The 7,916-nt window shown below is 32.3% G+C and overlaps 1 long non-coding RNA gene across 2 annotated transcripts; it reads right to left on the reverse strand.

Moving 5' to 3' along the window:
• Positions 1–43: 43 nt before the first annotated feature.
• On the reverse strand, positions 44–4,501 carry LOC112802592 (uncharacterized). Of its 2 annotated transcripts, XR_003202451.3 has the most exons (4): positions 4,028–4,501; positions 3,883–3,948; positions 1,727–2,370; positions 44–1,458 (listed from the first exon to the last, which is right to left on the reverse strand). It is a non-coding gene; the product is annotated as an uncharacterized lncRNA (long non-coding RNA). The 2 variants fall into 2 exon arrangements; XR_003202450.3 differs by lacking the exon at positions 44–1,458 and having other exon boundaries at positions 1,468–2,370.
• Between the last annotated feature and the right edge of the window lie 3,415 nt (positions 4,502–7,916).

Raw genomic sequence — 7,916 nt, forward strand, 5'->3', positions numbered from 1 at the left:
TTATCAGCGTTTACGAGAAAGGGGTGAGGCTTACACCCATTGGTTAAACCGTATTCCACGTGAACAATATGTGTTAGCATTCGATGGTGGTTACCGATGGGATCATATGACAATGAATATGGTGGAGTGCATCAATTCAATCTTGAAGGGGGTGTACAATCTCCCTATGACTGCACTAGTAAAGACAGATTTTACAGACTTAATGAGTTATTTACCAAGAAAAGAGTCGAGGCTAAGGCTCACATTAATGCTGGTCATATTTTTTTGAGCTTGTGACCTCAAAACTGCATGCAAACCAACGTGCATCAGGGAACATCCAGGTTAATTATTTCGACAAGCAGATCTAGGTTTTTAAAGTGCGTGAGATGCCTGGTGGGATAGAGTACAATGTTGACTTACGTCATCAACGTTGTGACTATGGCGAATTTCAAGTAGACCGGATTCCATGTCGACATGTATTTGCATGTTGTGCGAATCAGCGGCTAGATTGGAAAGTGTATGTTCATGAAGTTTATAATATGGACCAAGTTCGAAAAGTATACAGAGCTAGGTTTAGGCCTCTAGGGAATCCCGCAACATGGCCTACTTACCACAGACCTTGATTCGTACCAAATCCGTTCCTCAGACGAGTTACCAAAGGCCACCCAAGGATGACACGCTTCTTGAATGAGATGGACACTCGAATGTTGCATGCTCCTAGGCATTGTCGACTTCTCGAGTCCAAAGAATACCTACCCAGAATCACACCAGGCTGATGGCTAGATTGTGATTGCCCTTGGTATGAAGCCATGAACCCAAGTAGCTGACTAAATGAAGCTCCATCTCATGTGTCAAACTATGAAACACTCCAATATTACTGATCTAATGGGTATGACTGCGGTATGTAATATGTTTGAGGAATATATGGATTCGAGGAATGCTGAGTTGGTTCTTGTGTTATCATGGCTTGTTGTTGTGGTTTTGGGGGGTGATGGTGGTGGTGGGGGGTGACTGTGGTGGTGAAGGTGTCTGTGGCACTTAATTCTCATTATCACCTACCGGATTGTCCTCTTAGTTATCCTACTCCATAAAAATGGACAAGTTCAAGTGGTGGCCATATTTTCTACAGTACTAGTACATGTAAAGCTTTAGGGGATGCAATGCCTGCACAGAAAGATCAGTAAGAACATGACTAAACCGGTTCGTCCATTGCAATACCCAGAATGAATATTCGGAGGACCAGTCAAGATTTTTAGGGTCAATCAGGAATTCCTCGTGTGCTCGGTCTAGATTCCGTTCTTGATGAGGAACGCCTTAGATTAAACCAAACTGTCGCTTATACCTGTCAGTTCCATGTCACTCAACGCATTCAAATGATATCAACGGTATTAAAGCACTCTACACTATTGAATGCTGAAGGAAGTTTGCCAAAATCATGTCTGGCTCAATTAGACCAACACCATAAGCCTCCCATACAAACTGCATACATAACAGAAACACATAATTAAGCACTTGTCAATAACAAGGTCATACCAAACACAGAGACTTGTATCATAAAAACATACTTGGCCTTCTTGTAGTTCATCTAACGACTTCCTAAAGTGACCAAGAGAATGAAATCTATATGGTCAGTCAGTACGTTCCCAATTACGCCACCAGATATCATTTATTTTGTTAACAAACCCTAAACTAAAACATTAAGATACGGTGATAACACATAGCTAAAGTTGTTCTTAGATAATTTTACCTATTTGTAAGTGGAAAAAGTCAGCGATTGACAGGAATCGACACAAGAAATAGTAAATGGATCCATGCCCAAATTAGCAAAAGTGTTAGTGGACCATCGACCTCCTTATAGTCGAAAATGAGATGCCCTACAAAGAGATTTGTAACAAGTGTGCCAGGCAAGCCGATCCCCAACTGAATTCATCGATAATAGTAAAGTCCCGTAGTGAAGGCAAAAATTTCTAGTGTGCCGCTGTCCCATACTTGTCTCCAAACAGGATTGTCCTAAATAACAACATGATGTGGCACTTTACGTACCTTTGAATTTTAATTTCATCATTCAAGACTAAACGGTCTTTCAGATTCTATAGTCACGTCAACTTTATAAAACTACCTCTGCAATCCGCCTTCCTAGGTGCCACCCCAAACTGATCCAAGCATTCAACTTCTAGGACATCGAAACTACTTACTGTCATTCCTTTAACTGGAAGACCCTTAATCGAAAGACCAAGTATCATAGCCACGTCTTCTAATGTAACGACACACTCACCAACCGAAAGGTAAAATGTATGCATATCGGAATGCCATCTTTCGTATATGCCCCTCCACAATAAGATTGTACGAATCCAGCGACAATAAGTGGTTACACGTCAACATCCATGAACCCTACATAACGTAGCCAAATTTCACATCAATAAAAAATATCCATAAAAACTTAATTATAACAAATATACTAATAAATATATAACTAATAAAATTTAAAAACTAACTATGTACATAACTAAAAAAATTAATAACTTTCTAAACAATTCTAACATATTAATAATAAATTTTTTATTATTAATAACTAATTTATTAAAATAATTCCAAATTTAGTATTAATAATAACTCTTAATAACCATTAATAACTATTCTAAATTTAATTATTCATTAAAAGCACACATACATGGATCAATAACATATATTAATATTTTAACTATTATTATTATTAAGGTTCTAAAAATTGGACCGATTATCAAACTATTTTAATTACTGATTTATTGATTTACTGGTCGGTCCAATCGGAATAACCGTTTTATAATAAAATAATAAATAAAATATGAATAAGTGGATCAATTGGCATTAGTTCAGAAGCATATTATATTGCAAAGTTTAATATCTTTTAATGTGCAAAGGATAGGGGTATGTATTAATAAAAAAAGGGTTTAATTAGTTACTTGTTATATTATTATTAAAAATTCTTTTTAATTTTTTACAACTTTTCAACACTCATGGCACTGCATTTTTTTACTTCAACAACGTTGCCAATGTAAATAAAGGAAGTCTCAGTAATTAAAATAAAGTATTTGCATGCTCAAATAGTAATAATTTATTCTAGACAAAAGGGAATCATATACAACTTGTTCTATGAAAGTTTAATGAATAAACAAACAAACAAACTATAATAATATGCAATGCCAGAAACAGACCAATGATAAAATAATGAAGGGTTTCTTTTTTCAATTCTATTCTATGTTTAAGTTTGTGGGGGACTAGAATCAATCAACAGAATAGCTGTTGGTACAGTCTTCCTTCTTAAATCTTATATACCTCAAATAGTTTCCTACAAAATGAAAATTGAGCACAAAACAGGGCCTTAAAACAAAAACAAAACAACGCTCGAAAATCAATTGTCTCATATAATCCAAGTTATGAGACTATTCTTATTACCCTAGTGAACCACATTTTTGCTTCCATACTTTACAACCAAACAAATACTAGAAACATAATGATAGACAACTTGTACGTTAATATTCGTAACTCCTAGGTTAGAAAGCATTTTTTTGTTTTCAATGGCTGAGTGCACACTAAGATTAGTTCTTAAACAAGCAATGAAGCACCACAAACTCTTTCTTCAGTCTATGACTGAACCATAGCTTGTTAAGTGTGTGAATCTTCCAATCTCTTTTAAAATCATGTACATTGTTAACTAGGTCATTTCCAATGAACTCATATTCCAAATTACCAAGTATAATTTTCACAAATTGTTTATTCCACCAACTGCTACCAATCACAAATTCAGTTTTTATTTTATTTTTTTCTTTTTGTGCCTTTCTGCTGCAATTTACTAGAGATACAAAGAAACGTAGGAACAAATGGATGTGTAAAGAACTAGAGCATCATAAAGTTGAAGCTGACCTAAGAGGCAGAGCGAAGTGGAACCCTAGGTGAAGTTTTGAAAGTGAAGTTGTTGGAAAAAGAATCCTGTAAAGAATGAAAAGAATTGGATAAAATGAAGATAAACAAAAGAGAAAAGAAGAGACTTTGAGGTGTGAGTTGTTACTGTTAGGGGAAAATGAAAAAATCAATTTGGTGCAGAATTGGAAGAGAGAGTGGATGAGAGTGAGGACATCACTTCCATTCCTGTTACATTAAACTCTCTGGTGCCTTCCTCCTCTTCCTCTTGCCGCTGCAGCTGTTTTTCGGAGAATGAGAAAGAAGCTACAATTGGTGAATGAGAAGAGGAGTTGGAGACTTGGAACACGACGACGACGACCAGACGAGGACGGAAGCAACTGTAAGCTAGGGTTTCTTTTTGGGGGAAGAGAGCTTCGCTTGAGAGAGTGAGAGTTGAGAGGAGTTGGAGTGAACAGGAGTTGGAGAGCTCATGAACGACAACGGTGCGACAGACGGTGGGAGACAGCCCTCCTTGCCATGGCGGTGGAGGCTACTGCTAAGGTTTTGTTTTTTGGGGGGGAAGAGAGCTTCGTTTGAGAGGAGGAGGCGGCTAATGTCTGAAGGCTTTCCCGTTTTCATTTTTATACAAAACACAAAACGGCACCTTTAGGAAAATTGGTCGGGTCCCGGTTCGGACTAACCGACCGGTTCAACAATTCTCAAATGGTTTTGAGATTAACGATTTTATAAGTTGAACCAAACCATAAACATTCGGTTCGCAGTTGAATCGGTCGAACCGATCAATCCAATCCGATTTTCAGAACATTGATTATTATAATAACAACAATAATTATTATTATATCCAAAAATTTAAACACTTATTTATACCACAATAAATATATTAATTAAATATCTAAATAACCCTAATATCACTATATTAATATTTAACATTAAATTTATTAATAATAATAATAATAAATAACTTCTTAAAAATACCAACTTTAGTGTTCATAATTATTAATTAACTCAATAAATTTATCAATTATTTCTTAACAACTTTCGGTTACTTAACAACTTATTATCTACTATTATTATATTAATAACAATAATTATTATATCCAAATATTTAAAAACATAATTATAATTACAATATCATAAATATATTAATAAACTATCTAACAACAATTTATTACTTACTAATCAAATATCTAAGAACAATTAACTAATTATTAAAACACCTAACTATATCTATATTTATAAAAACAATTAACATATTAAATGCTCTAAAACATTCAAAAATACATATAATACTAACTACCAAATGAATATATTTTCTAACAATATCGGAAATACTATTCATTAACTAAATAAATAAATACATATTTAACAGTTTCATATATCACATTGTTAATAACATTTTAACTATCGTTTAATTATTATTAATAATATTAATCTCTACTATCATTTCTATTATTTTTATTAAATTAAAAAATTAATTAACAATAATTTACATAATTAGAGTGACTGAGATAATTAACAATGTGTAACTCTTAGACGATCAATTTTTCTAATTTTTTGTCTTCTTGGCGTGCTTAAGCTTCAGTTTTTTGCTGGAAATGATGGCTTTAGTTCTTCAAAGTTGTTATCTAAAAGAAAAAAATTCTATGAATATGTAGTTGCCTTATATTACACATAGCTCCTTTTGAATATTCAAAGAGGATGCAAATGCTCTATGCTATTTATAAAGATGTTTATTTTAGTCTTGAATTATTATAAGATGATAGAAATTTATAGTAGATGCCATTAAAAAGTAAATTCATAGACCTTAATATCATATGTCAAAAGGTTGATTATTATTCTATTAACTTTCAACATCTCAATATCAAAACCCATCTAGAATAGCTGTTGACATGAACTTTTAGATAATATTTTGTATCGATAAGAAAAAATTCTAAACATAAAGGGTGAATTTTATTAATTACATTGATACAAATTTTTTGATGGTTGTACTAGGCAGCGACTTGAAACAAATTATTTTCTATTATTTCACAAAACTCAAGATAAGATATTGTGCATTCAATTGCGTATTCCGATTATCTTTAGCAATTTTATTAAGTGTTTAAACTGATAAAAAATGTATAAAACTCTCTTTAGGTACAAATACAACTACTTCAACTAAAGAAGAAATAAAATAAGTTGGTAAATTTTAACAGGTAACAACATTTAATTCTATTACTTTAGTTTTAAGAATGAATATAATTCTCATAAATAATCTTGTCCCAGTTAGATTTTAACAATGATATTTCTATATATAATATATTAATATCTGTTGCCATGATTAGAGATGGCGAAAATATCCAAAAAAGCAGGTACCTGCAAGGATTATTTGCGACAGAAGTTAAATGGAAACTCGCAAAATTTCCATTGAAATGGAGACCTGCCCGATGAATAAATGGAGAGGGAGACATGGGTGGATATTAGGGTGGCAAAGTGGGCCGGTCCGCCCCAACCCATCTAGACCCGCACCATAAACGGGGCGGACCAACCTACTCCACCAACTAAGTTGGGTTTAAAATGCTATCCCGCCCTGCTTTATGGCGGATTAGCGGGCCGACAGACTAGTCTGCTTGACTTTTTTTTTTGAAAAATAAAATTAATTAAAATTAATAAAATATTAATTAAAAAATTAAATACAAATAAAAAATAGTCAAATTATAATATAATTTTTTTCACTATCTTTATTTTAATTTTTAACTTCAATAAAAATTATTCAAAATAATATTTGTCAATTGAACCATCTTTATTTTAAAAAATAAGTCACATAATTTGAGTATATATACGAAATTATAAAACAAAATAAATAAAAATAACTAAAAGAAGAATAATAAAAAATGAAAAAAAGTGTTTGAAAATTATATAATTATTAATTTGGTAGTAATAATCACTTATTTATTTAATAAAAAAAAAAAAAATAAAAATCTTTGGCCCGGCCCGTTCCGCCCCGCTAAAATCTGCAAATTTGGCAAATTTTTTGTTATTTGGCGGATTCCAAATCCTAACCCGACCTGCCTTTTGTAGCGGATTCGACGAATTGACCCGACGGGTTCGACCCGTTTTGCTGCTCCTAGTGGATATACCTATCCCATGAGGCCCAAAAAATCCATGCGAAGAAAAATTTTACTAAAATATCCCCACTTATATTATATATAAAATTTATAAGATGCGATGTTGGATATTTAACGTTTGTATTGGATTATGTTAAACTGTGTTTGAAACTTTAGATTGTGTTACTTAATGTGTTATATGTTAATTTAAAAAAAAAAAAAAAACACTACCTACGGATATTTGCTAGTATCCACAATTTCCACTGAAATAATTAAAGGAGGATCTACAATGGAGATGGGATGAGAGGGGTATTTTCATAAACAAAAATAGGAAAAAAAAGGGTATTTACCTTACGGATACCTATCGCCATTCCTAACTATGATAATAAAGAAGGTTCAAACAAATTTTATCTCATGTTAGATTGTATTTACTCAAATTAATTTTAATATAAGAATAAAAAAATTTGAAAGTTTTACTCATGAATTATGATAAAATGCCTATAAATTCAACTACTAATGTTATTTAAAGAGAAATCTTTAAAGCAATAAAATCTTAATATAAATATTTTAATTTAATTATAAATTATATAATCGGTGTGTAATTACTCTTTTTTTTGTTGGCATAAAACCTAAAAGACAAAAAGAAAAATAATAATAACAAGAAAAAATAACTCCTAAAGAAGGTGCATCTCTGGCAAGCGAAACTGGAAAGTTATTAAAAAAATCTACTCAACCGACTCTAGAGCTCTCAGGGCTCCATGCTTAGCTAACCAATTTGGTGGCTTATTTGTCTTCCATTGAATCAAAATTAACCTAACATACTAACCCTGCTATAATTTCAACTCAAACACCTTTTTTTATTAAATACAAATCCGCATGAGGTTAGGTGTTTTTCAATTATTCACCAAGAAAATTTTTTTTTTCTAGAATTTGCCTCGCCCACAATCTCAG

The sequence above is a fragment of the Arachis hypogaea genome, chromosome 5 (genome assembly GCF_003086295.3).
Source record: "Arachis hypogaea cultivar Tifrunner chromosome 5, arahy.Tifrunner.gnm2.J5K5, whole genome shotgun sequence".
Taxonomy (NCBI): domain Eukaryota; kingdom Viridiplantae; phylum Streptophyta; class Magnoliopsida; order Fabales; family Fabaceae; genus Arachis; species Arachis hypogaea.